The following is a 12,763-nucleotide window of genomic DNA, read 5'->3' on the forward strand; positions in this document are numbered from 1 at the left end:
AGGCACTACTTCAGTATCTCTCAGGCTGCTTGCATGCCTGGGCCCGCCCTACGTAGGCCATGGTCACCCTAAGACAGGTTGTCATAGGGAGAAAGGCACTCGCAGCCAGAAGAGAATTTCTGTATATACGTGGTGGTCAGGGTGACATTGCTGGGCATCTGCTGGCTCCTTGGCCTCCCAGGTATGCTCTGTCACCAAGCCCAGAAGTCCAGACGTGCCCGTCTTCCTAGCGCACAGACCAGGGTGGACCCGGCAAACCTTGATGAAGAGCTCTGTTCTAACCCAGTGACTCCCAGTGTGTTTGCTGACCCCATCTTTGTAGTGTGAGAGGTGTGGGCATCTGACATGTTTTTTAACTGGATCTCTGGACCTTGTCAGAAGTGGGAAGGAGTCTGGTGAGAGATGAATGCTACCAACGAGGAAGAGAGAACAAAGTGCAAATGATACGCATGGACATGAAATGGGCATCCCTGTTGGCAGGCATGACTCACAAGTGTGTGAGCCGTGGAAATGCAGGGAGGCAGGGTCCTAGCATCTGCCCTTCTGTGTCTGCTGCCTCCTATCCGTGCTTCACCTGGGCTGCAACCACTGTCTTTTATACGGGGTAAGGGGTGTGTGTATGTGACCATGACCTGACGGGTGAGACCGTGAGGTGTTCTAAGGGCCGCATCACCGTAGGTGTGAGGTGGGAGGGAGGATACCTACCCCCGCGAGGAGGGAAGGGGCTGCTCACGTGGAGTTTTGAGGATGGGGAAGGGTATCCAAGTAAAGAAAGAAGTAGGGGCTGCATGTGTCAAACTGCAGCGAAAAAGAACTGAGTTCCTTCAGGAGCTGCAGGAGGCCCAGTAAGTCTCAGCTGTGTGATGGCCGCAGCAGTGAAGACATGAGGCTGAATGGAGAGATGTTTAATCTAAGCAACACCTTATGTATCCTGCATAATTAATGATTTTTAAATAAAGCGTCTCTACTTACGAAGGTTGAGGTACTACATAGCAAACCATGCACTTGGAAAGCCCCTGTCCTTTACCTCATTTTGCTTGTGAAATATGTCTTAACAAAGTAAGTTCCAATCATCTCCTCCCTCACTCTGCGAACCCGCTTTGGTGTTTGAAGCTAATGTGGGTGATTTCCATGAGTAGAAGGGCTAACCAACCGAGAACTGAATTATTTCTTCGTGGAATGTGTTTTTGTAATATTGGCCTCACTAAGCTTTCGGAGAGCTCTACTGTGGGTTTATCTTTTCATTTCCTGAGCTGCACAGATCGTCTGGAATGGTTACCCATGGGTAAATTGTACAGCAGTCCCCCCTCATCTGCGGTTTCACTTTCCACGGTTTCAGTTACCCCCAGTCAACCACAGTCTACAGAAAATATTAAATGGAAAATTCCAGAAATAAACAATCCATAAGTTTTAAATTGTGCACCATTCTGAGTAGTGTGATGAAGTCTTGAGCTGTCCCACTCCGTCCTGCCTGGGTGTGAATCACCCTTTGTCCAGCGTCCCCAGTCTGTATACATTCACTCCCTGCCTGTCAGTCACTTAGTAGCCCTCTTGATTATCAGTGTTGCAGTGTTTCTGTTCAGGTATTTTACTTAATGATGACCCAGAGCACATGAGTAATGATGCTCATGGCAGTTTGGATATGCCAAGGAGAAGCCATAAAGTGCTTCTTGTTAATGAAAAGGTGAAAGTCCTTGACACACGCTTTGTCATAGGTATGCATGCATAGGAAAAAACATAGTATATATAGGATTTGGTACTATCCGGGGTTTCAGACATCCACTGGGAGTCTTGGAACACATCCTCACAGATAGCGCGGAATACTGTATGGCCTTTTTCATTTCTGGTGCTCGAACTTTTCTTGCTTGGCTATCTTTGCAAATTTTATGTATATCATACTTGCTTTGCCATTGGCGTGTCCATCAACCCACTATATAGCAGTTGTTCAAGCACTGTTGTCATTATTCAAATAAAACTAGAAACTGTTCTTTCTGCGAGTGTGAAAATGCAAGCTGGAACTAGAGGACCCTAGATCTAGTGAGAGAAAATTTAAACTATGTCTTTAAAGGCTGACTTGTTGGCTGGCAGAGAACACACAAAGAGGAAGCACGTCCAAGTGAAAGAAAACGTTTCACATTCTATGCTGCATTAGTTATCCTGCAGCGATCTGCTTCCCCACCAGATTACAGACCCTTTGAAGGCAGGGAAAGGGTTGTTGGCCTCAGCATTGTGCCCATAGAATGTTCTGAACTTTGGATGAATAAATGACACCCCATCTGCCCCTACCTCTTCGCTTGCCTGCTAGACTTACTGATGTCATATACATGTTCCTGCCTCCAGGACACTTGACACTCTAGGCATTGGGAACTGGCTTCTCTTTTTTAAGCACCTCGTCCTGTTAGCACCACCTGCCATGCTGCTTGTGAGCCTGGAATTCACTGGGGTTTCTTTTTTTTCCTTCTTTTCTTTTTTTTAGGCTCTGTGAGTATAAAAGGAAAAAAAAAGAAAAACTAAAAACTAAAAGGATAAAAGTGTCAATTAGTCAACAAACATTTAGTTGTCATTTTAGGAATCTTTTTGCCTTGAAACCCCTCCCCCAAATTATTTATAATGTAGGTCATACGTGTATAAATGACTCACAGACAAAAATTCAATGTGTAGACATTGAGCTAGTTGCTTATTTACTCTGCCCCATTTTTATTATCTCCAAGATGAGCATGCTCGTCATATACTGTCGTAGGATTATATGGGTTAACACACCTAGAGTGCTTACACTCGGCCAACAAAGTGAGCTGTGCTTTTTGTTGTAATTACTTATGGCCTCTTAGTGACATGATAAAGGCAGCTAACTGATGTGGCAACACTGAATTGGTGAAAGATGCTGGAGATTTACGTGATTCCATCTGTATCTTTTTGGCATTGCTTCTCCTTTTTAATGATATATTTTTAAATTTGTAACTTTCTTCTCTGAGAAACTATGTGATACACAAAATTTCAAATAAACAATAAAGTTAAAAAAAAAGCTATCACACTGGAAAAGTGTATTTTTGTGTCAGGGAATAAAGGCTAATGAATTGACCTCCATGTTGATGTGTTCAAATCTGCATGTAATTTTGAAGATTGCATTAAGGTTGTTGATGGAAGTAAAGAGTGGTAGGTTCATGTGACCAGTGGGAACAAGCAAACACAGCAGGCTGATTTGCATGTGAAACTGGGCTGGTGGTTGGAGCAAATGAGTGTGCCTTGCTGTTGTACATGACATTTGACTTCCGTGCTTGGAGCCTCCACCTCCATGGGAAAGACAAGAAGAAATCCCAGGAGAAACATCAAGGTGTCTTCATCATGTGCCTTTCAGAATAGAAGGAGTAGGCAAGCTAAGCTTTTGTTTATGAGGAGACTTTGTAGATTAATTTTTCTTTTCCTTTTATCATATTTACAACAGCCCTTGGAGGCCTTGACTCCCAGCATTTTCTGCATTGAAGAAGCGATACCTCAGTGGGTTTTTAAAGGGTTGTTAGGAATCCAGAAGGAAAATCATGTCAGAGGCGTACAAGAAAAAGCTTGCCTCTCTTTTTGATCTTTAGGAGGTAGAAAGGAGAGGGCTGGGGAGAGAAGAAACCAATCTGAGAAGAAACATCTTAATATTTCTTTCTGTGGGTAAAGTTTCCTCAGTGAGAGAGGGGAAGTGCATGGTATACATGAGGATAAAACTGAGGGGTAATAGGAGGTTTTGTTTTCCTGAATGGCCCACTAATACTTTTCATGTGGTCTGGGAGCTGATTTGAAAGCAACTGGGCCTGGCAGGGCTGCAGCTAGATGGCTGGGTGTAAACAATAGCAGGTGCTTTATCCAATCGTCTATTGATGGGCATTTCGGTTATTTCCATATCTTGGCAATTGTGAATAGTGCTGCAGTAAACATAGGGGTGCACATGATTTTTCGAATTCATGTTTTGGATGAATACCCAAGACTGGAGTTGCTGGGTCATAAGGTAGTTATATTTCTAATTCTTTTGAGGAACCTCCATATTGTTTTCCATAGTGGCTGTACCATTTGCAATTTCACCAACAGTGCACAAAAGTTCCCTTTTCTCCACATCCTCACCAACACTTGTTTGTTGATTTATTGATGATGGCCATTCTGACAGGAGTGAGGTGGTATCTCATTGTGGTTTTGATTTGCATTTCTCTGATGATCAGTGATGGGCGTTGAGCATCTTTTCATATATCTATTAGCCATCTGTATGTCCTCTTTAGAGAAATGTCTCTTCATGTCTTCTGCCCATTTTTTAATTGGGTTGCTTGCATTTTTGGTGTTGAGTTGTATGAGTTTTTTTTTTTTTTTTAATACATTTTGGATATTAACCCCTTATCAGATATATCATTGGCAAATATCTTCTCCCATTCAGTAGATGTCTTTTTGTTTTGTTGATGGTTTCCTTTTCTGGGGAAAAACTTTTTAGTTTGATGTAATCCTATTTGTTTATCTTTTCTTTTGCTTCTCTTGCCCATTGGGATATATCAGTAAAAATATTATGAAAGGTGATGTCTGTGAGTTTACTTCCTATATTTTCTTAGGAGTTTTATGGTTTCAGGTCTTACATTTAAGTCTTTAATTCATTTTGAGTTTATTCTTGTATATGGCATAAGAAGGTGGTCCAGTTTCATTGTTTTTGCATGTATCTGTCCAGTTTTCCCAGAACCATTTATTCAATAGACTGTCATTACCCTAATTAAATTCTTGCTTCCTTTGTCATAGATTACATGACCATATAGGCATGGATTTATTTCTGGGCTCTCTATTCTGTTCCATTGATCTATGTGTCTGTTTTTTACGTCAGTATCATGTTGTTTTGATTACTATAGCCTTGTAGTATAATTTGATATCAGGTAGCCTGATACTTCCAGCTTTGTTCTTCTTTCTCAGGATTGCTGTGGCTTTTTGGGGTCTTTTATGATTCCATATAAATTTTAGGATCATTTGTTCTAGTTCTTTGAAAAATGTCATAGGTATTTTGATAGGGATTGTGTTGAATCTATATATTGCTTTGGGTAGTATAGACATCTTAACTATATTAATTCTTCCTATCCATGAGCATGGCATATGTTTCCCTTTTTGTATCTTCTTTAATTTCTCTCTTCAACGTTTTATAATTATCTGAGTACAGGTCTTTTACTTTAATGGTTAAATTTGTTCCTAAGTATTTTATTTATTCATTCATTCATTCATTTATTTATTTATTTATTTATTATTTATTTATTTATTTATTTATTTATTTAGTGATACATTCGTACAATGGAGTATTACTCTGCCATAAAGAAGAATAAAATCTTACCATTTGCAACATGTATGGACCTAGAGAATATTATGCTAAGTGAAATACGTCAGACTGAGAAAGACAAATACCATATGATCTTGCTTATATGTGGAATCTAAAGAACAGAATAAATGAGCAAACAAAACAGAAATAGACTCAGAGATACAGAGAAAATAACTGATGGTTGCTAGATGGGAGGGGGTTGGGGGATGAGGGAGAAGGTGAAGGGATTAGAAAGTACAAACTGATAGTCACAAAATAGTCACAGGGATGTGAAATACAGTATGGAGGATATAGTCAACAATGTTGTATAGATTATGTAGGGTACTAGACTTATTGGGAGGATCCCTTTATAGATTGTGTAGATGCCTGACCACTGTACTGTGCACCTGAAGCTGATGTAGAATAATATTGAATGTCAACAATTATATATACGCATATATATGTGTGTGTGTGTGTTTGTGTGTGTATAGTCACAGGATGTAAAGTACAGCATAGGGAATATAGTCAATGGTATAGTAATAGCTATAAACGATGTCAGAGGGGTAGAAGACTGGGAGGGAAGTTATCACTTTGTGAGGACTATAAATGTCTAATCATTATGTTGTTTTTGTACACCTGAAACTAATAATAATTTTTAAAAAAACCTAAAAAAAATCATAAGGAAGAGAAAATACCAAAAAAAAAAAGAAAGAAAGAAAAGAATGGCAGGTGCTGTGGTTTGGCAGAAGGAGCCCAGGTGAGGAAAGCGATCTGGGAACACCAATGCCCACTGATAAAGCCAAGCCAGACTAGTCACAAACAGTAGCCACAAATGCCAGTGGGGAGACCAGGGGTATTACTCTGCAGTCCAGAGGAGGCGAAGATACCTGTGCCCAGGACCCCAACTCTTGCCCACGCCCCCATCCCTAGTCACCATTTCCCCAGTGCCATCTGAAGGAGAAAAGCAGCAGCAGGAGGAGGAGGTCATATCTGGGAGCCAAAACACCTTTATTCAGCAAAGACTTAACACTACTTACGTTAACTTTTAAAATTATAAAACTGGACTCAGCTCTGAGCAAAACTGGACATTTCTACTTTTTTCTCCCCAATTCTCTAGGTGGCTCAGAATCATTGTAGATTAAATTTAAGAGTTGCATTTTTTTTTTCTGTCTGCTTAAGACAATGTAAAATCACTTGATTCATTTGTTGGACACATTCATTGAATGCCTTCTGTATCCCATGCACTGGGGATACAGAGGTGATTGAGATGAATGCAGGCCCTGCCTTCATGGAGCTTATTTCTAATGTTGGAAGACAGAGAATGGACAGATTTCACAGGGGAATGAAGGAAAATAGCATGTTGTTAGAGAATAAGTAAGAAGGGGAATACTGTAGATATGGTGGTCAGGGAGTGCTTCTGTGTGGAAGTGATAGTTAACCTGACACCTAAGTGATAGGAAAGAGATAGCAAAGCAAAGACTAGAGGAACAGAATTCTAGGTAGTAGGAAAGACAGGCACCACGTTTCTGGAGAGAGAATAGAGTTGATATCTTTGAGGAATGGAGAGAAGGCCACTATGGGTGGGGCATCACGAGCAAGAGAGAGATCGGTCACTAATGTTACTGGAGAGGTGAGCTGACTGTGGGATGCAGGGTATCTGGGTGGCTTTGGCCAAGGTGCTGTGGGTCTTCAAAATGCTCAGGACAGGTAAACTAGAGCTTCAGAGACACTGCACTTCTCCTAGGATTAACTGTTCCAAGACTGCATTCATGCATTTTTAATCAGCAGTGGGATTTTGAAGTTCCTGTCTCTAATTTGAGGCCACTTTTGAGGTCCCAGTAGAGATGAGACTATCCATCCTACAGCAGAGGGAGTTGTTACAGAGAAGTCATTGGGCTTGTATGTTAAGCCTCAGCTAATCCAGCCCATATAGAAAACTCCTTTGAATTTAGTATTTGAACAATAGCTTTGCTTTTTTTGTTGTTGTCTTTGATTTTATATGTTAAATATATCCCCTTAAAAGCACATTTGTCTTCATTTAATTTACAGGATGAATTTTAACATATCTAAGGTATGAGATGGGTTTCGAGGAACGGAAGCCCAATTCGTATTGCTGTGCTTATTGGAAACCAGGCATCAAATTACTATGGCTCGACTTTCACCCACCATGCTGGAGCCAACTGGGTTGTAAATAGCATGTGACTGGCCTGTGTCTCTGCTGACACGCTACTATTCCTGGACTGCTCAGCTCTTTCTCCTTGCATACAAATCATACTCATTCTTATAAGCCTACTTCAGATGCGTCATTCATGAGAGTGCCCTGTTTTTTCACCTTATATGAGACTGGCAGTCGTTTTTGTCACCTAAATTCCTTATTTCTTGGTCTCTCTTGTTTCTGTTGCTTCTGCTAAAATGTAAGCTTATGCCTTAAACTGTGTACCTTTCCTTTCACACTACCTTCTACCAAAATGCCTTATATCTGGGAGGTGCTCAGTAACTGAATGAATGTAGCACCCAACAACATTTTAAGTTACAAATAGTCCCTGGTCTGTTATTTCCCTGCCCGTTTTCCCAATCCCTGAAAAAAACAGAAGAGAGACCAATAAGAATTTGCAGTAATAAGAAACCCTGACACATCAGTGCCACTTTCCCTTTGTGTTTATTTCTTTTGAATTCTTGGGTAGAATGGATCACAGATGCTATATTTGGAGAGATGTAGTTTGTGCGATGTAGGGTCTAGAAAAGGCCTCCAAAATGGGTCTGCCAAGGCTAGAATAATTACATTGTGCATTTGTACAGAATTTTTATTGTGTGTGTTTGATTATGAGAAATAATCAGCACAAATGCTTCCCTAGCCTCTGGGCTGCTTTGTGCCTGTGTTCTGAAGGATTGTGAAACATCTTTGTAAATGCGGGGTAGATGTCAGAGTTGAACTTGAAACTCTTTTAGGAAGGGGAGTGTGTGTGTGTGTGTGTGTGTGTGTGTTTGTGTGTGTGCCTCTTGTTACAATGCTCTATGAAGACTGCACTGTTTTCCTGGAAATTTTTCTGGAAGCAAAGAGAAAATCACCTTTGTATACTTTTCAAGTACGTAAATTAGGAAAAAGACATAACCAACTTCTTAACACTGATGTTTGCTAGGAATTTTATGTCATGTCTTGTTGATATAGAAGAAATTTAATATTTCCTTGAGGTGGGATAAATTAGGTTGTTAATTGTGAAGGGACTTAGTTTATTGGAGGAGCCTGCAAACTATGGCATCTGGGCCTGTGAGTGAGGAATGGTTTCTATATTTTTAAGACTTTTGTGTTTAAAAAACAAACAAACAAACGAACGAACGAACGAGACAGACGTCATGTGTGGCCCAAAGCCTGAAATATTTGCTACCTGATTCTCTACAGAAAAAGTTTGCCAACCGTTGATTTATAGACTCAATTCTATTTTGTGGATGAAGAAAGCAAGGCCCAGAGGGTAGCCTGACCGGCCTCAGCTCCCAGAGGCAGCCTGTTCTAGTGGAAGGAGAACCATTCAAGTTTCTGCAGATCTTGCTTCTAATCCTGCCTTTCAACGTGACCTAATATACTTTTGTCATTGTTAATAAAGTTTCCCTTTTGGATCTGTCATTCTAGTTCACAGCATAATGTCTGCAGTGCAGGTCTAGTATTAACTACCCATGTTAGGTCAAACTTTACAGGTTCAGGTCACAAGTCTCTACAAGATTGCCCTCACCTCAGACACCAGCTTCAAGTTCTGGGGTTCCTAGGCCACCCACACTTCTGACCAACTGGCAATAAATTTGGGAGTTCCCGTTACTCCCTCAGTATTTTTATTATTTTTCAGTATTTTTTTAAATTATTTTCACCAATGAGCTAGAATAACTCAGAGAATGAAGGAAAGCACTATACTTATGATTACAGCTTTATCAGAAAGGATACAAACCAGGACCAGCTAAATGGAGAGACGCATAGGGCAAAATCTTGCAGGGTCCCACACATGAAGCTTCCATGTCCTCAGGATGTGTCCCCTGAGCTTTGGTGTTCGTAGTTTTTATTGGGATTTCATTACATAGGCATTATTAATTGGATCACTGGCCACATGATTGAACATAGTCTCTAGTGCCCCTCCCTCCCCAGAGTCAGCAGGTCAGTCTGATATCAACAGGCTCAAACCCCAACCCTCCAATCACATGGTTAGTTTTTCTGGCATGGTCAGCCCCTTTCTGAAGCAGTCTGGGGGCCACCATGAGTCACGTCCTTAGCATAACTCACGTGTATTCCTAGGGCCCCACTGTGAATGACTAAGACACTCTTATCACTTAAGAAATTCCAGGGGGTTAGAGGCTCCCCCCAGGACCTAGGAACAAAGACCAGCCAAATTCTTTCTGGTACAACAGTATCCAACGTCTGACTCTTTCCACAGAGCTAGTTACAGAGGTGCTGCAAAAGGGCCTGCCACTTTCATAGGTTTCGGATGTAGGAAGACTTGAGTATTGCCCAGTAATTTCTGTGAGACAGTGAAAACTTCCTTTACCGGGAAATGGAATAGATGGGTCTTGAGCATCTCGGGCGTTTTGAACACTTTCATTTGAGTTAGAGAAAAATACTGCAGTTCAGAGTGAAGAGTTTTGCTCCTGTGTTACTGAAGGCAATGAAATGCTAGTAAACATTTGCCTTAACATTAACTCTTTTTTTGTGTGTGTTTAATTCTTTATTTGAGGTTCTTAACACCCTGGACCTATTTAGTTTATGCTAATATTTACTTATGTACTTGCATATCATGTAAATGTTATAAAATAATAAATAATATATATTACCTTAATAATATTGATTAGATAGGAGTAAATTTCAAAAACCTGTTAGGGGTTTTCCTTGTCTTTCCAAAACAGTCTCCATGGAATTAGTTTATGTCACCTGCCAGAGGGAGGTCTGTCATTGTTCCTGCTTTCAGTGACATCCTTGTCACCACAAATACGTTGCATGTGAGTGAAATGATGAGGAATTTGGGTCATTCAGTAAAATGAAACACTACTCCCATGACACCAAGTGAGCGGGGATGAGATTCACAGGCAAGTTAGAGCCACAGAGTGGCAGAGGCCCGTGGAAGTGTTGCTGGTGGACGGTGAGAGGTACTGAGGTGTGTCCCTGTCCTTCTAAGTCACTTTCCTGTTTCTGTGTGTCAAATGGCACGTATACTGTACCTAGTCTGCTTTCTTCTGCCCCTTCCCTGTTCTTCACTCATCCTTCTATGCACAGTCTCCTGGTGGGCATTTCCTGTCATCGATCTCTGTTTCTTAGGATTTTCTTCTTTCTATAATCCTGGCAGAAACTCTGAAGGGAGGAGGAGTCACTTATTTATTTAGCCAGCCATCTTCCAGCTACTTCTGGGCTTTTCCCAAACCAAGCAGCCTGAATGTTGCCATAAAGATATTCCTCTGTCTGATCCGGCCTCCCTGTCAGGTGTGGCAACTAATGCACCTGTGCCAGAGGCATCTAAAACTTTGGACACCCTGGGGGTGATCTGTAAGGGAATTGGTGTTTGTCCCCCCTCTTTAACTTGCTCATCTCTTACAGGAAAAAATAGGTTCTCTGTGTGTTCCCTTATAGTATTGGTTAGGATGTCTGGTTATGAATAATTTATAGAATGATTTAGGGGTGGCTCATGGAACCCAAGGACCTAAATACAGCTGGGATCAAGGAGGGGACGGTACCCAGAATCCAAAAGCTGTTGGGACCATTTCTGTTACTCTCCACACATCTGCTTCACTTTCATCTCAAGAAATTCCATCTCTGCTTTCCTGCCCATTCGGTGGGTGGGGGATGGCCATTTGGAGACCTGTAGTGTGTGTTAATAGGTCAGCCACATGCGGAGAACAGGTTCTTTACGTCCCATGTCACAGTTTCCAGAAGAGAGACTCTTAGGTGGACCTACCCCAAGCTAAGAGCTGTGATGGAAGAAGGGGAAGGCACGATACAGGTCAAGTCTTTTGGTTCAGTGTCTGGGCAAGCATCTTTAGAAGGCACCCACTACATCAGCCCTTTGTTGTCCATTCGACATATACTCGCACTTACAAACTGCCTACTATGTGCAAGGCATTATTTAGGATGACAGGGGTCCAGCCATGAACAACACAAAGTCCCTGCCCTCGTGGCCTTGGCTATCAGCTGTCTTTTCTGTATTTCCACTTGGCAACAGGACAAACTTTGAGCTTGTCCATTTGCCAACTCTTGTTTCTCTTTATTTCTCTTTTACTTTGGTTTCTTTCTTAATAGGTATTTATTGAACTCCCCCTATCTGCTGACACTGTGCTTGTTTACGTAGGGGAGTTGTAAGCATATACTCTCATTTTGTATGGTGGCATTTTCAAAATACATTAACTCACAATTCATCTCATCAGTCTGAATTTGAAGCCTTAGTCATAATGTGCTTTGCTACATATTGAATAGCGTTTTCCTTAGGCAATACATTTGCAACAAATTTGTGTCATTTTGAAAATAGTAATGTTTGTCTCCAAAGCAGGGGTGGGTCAGGATGAGGCCACTGAGGTAGAAGAAAGTTATATGAGTCTTAGGAGGAAACTGTATTTCTACCTGGAATGAAATTCCACATCTGGCTCTGCTGATAGAGAAAGATGAGCCGGCCTGATGCATGATGGGTATTTGGGAGCTCTTATTTCCCTTAATTCTGTCATCACTAATTGTTTGTGTCAATATTTTTCTTCACCCCAATATTTATTATCCAACATTTAAATTCTTTTTTGGAAAAACTGTTGTTTCCACTCTTATTCCTATCAGTGATATTCCTCCTGTACCCCCCGCCCCCCCCCCCCCTTCTCCTCTTTAAATCCCAGTTATCTAATGTTTCTTCTTTTTTCTGGCCCACACATTCAATCAAAAAATAGTCTTGCAGATCTTTTGAGATGTTTGTCATGTTCATGTTTTCTTTTTTCTCCATTTAATTCATGCTTCTATCATCTTGCTTCTAGATTGTAGAATTAATTCCCTGCCTGATTGCCTTATCTATAAATTCTCCCCTCTTTCTGTAAACCACGGTCAGGTGCCCTGCTTTCCTGCTTAGAAACCTTCTGTGGCTTCATGTGACCTTCAGGATGAAGTTCAAGCTGCTTCGTCTGGCATTGAAATCAGCCCCAGTCTGGCCACAGGCTGTCTTCCTGAGCTTCCTTTCTTTCTATCGTTCCCAGTGTGGACCCTTAGTGCTGTTGTTTGTTTGTTTTTAATTGGCCCCTGACACTTTTTGTCTATTGGGCCTTTGCTTATGCTATCCTGGCAATTCCCTGGAATGTCCTCCCCTCTCCTAATATAATGCCCCCTACTTTAAGGCTCTTATATCTGTCCTCAGACTGTTCTCACTGGCTCCCCGCACCAAGCACAACAAGGCTGCTGACCTCTGACCCTCCTCAGCACCTTCAAACCCACTCTTAGTCACTTGGTGATAAACTGTATCACAC

General features: G+C 41.4%; 1 protein-coding gene across 2 annotated transcripts in view; it reads left to right on the forward strand.

Annotated features, from left to right (window-relative positions):
• Nucleotides 1–12,763, forward strand: part of LOC141571072 (phospholipid-transporting ATPase IB-like) — a 110,730-nt gene that overhangs the window by 68,346 nt on the left and 29,621 nt on the right. The window lies entirely within an intron of this gene.

This window comes from Rhinolophus sinicus, linkage group LG04 (assembly GCF_036562045.2).
Source record: "Rhinolophus sinicus isolate RSC01 linkage group LG04, ASM3656204v1, whole genome shotgun sequence".
NCBI classification, from domain to species: domain Eukaryota; kingdom Metazoa; phylum Chordata; class Mammalia; order Chiroptera; family Rhinolophidae; genus Rhinolophus; species Rhinolophus sinicus.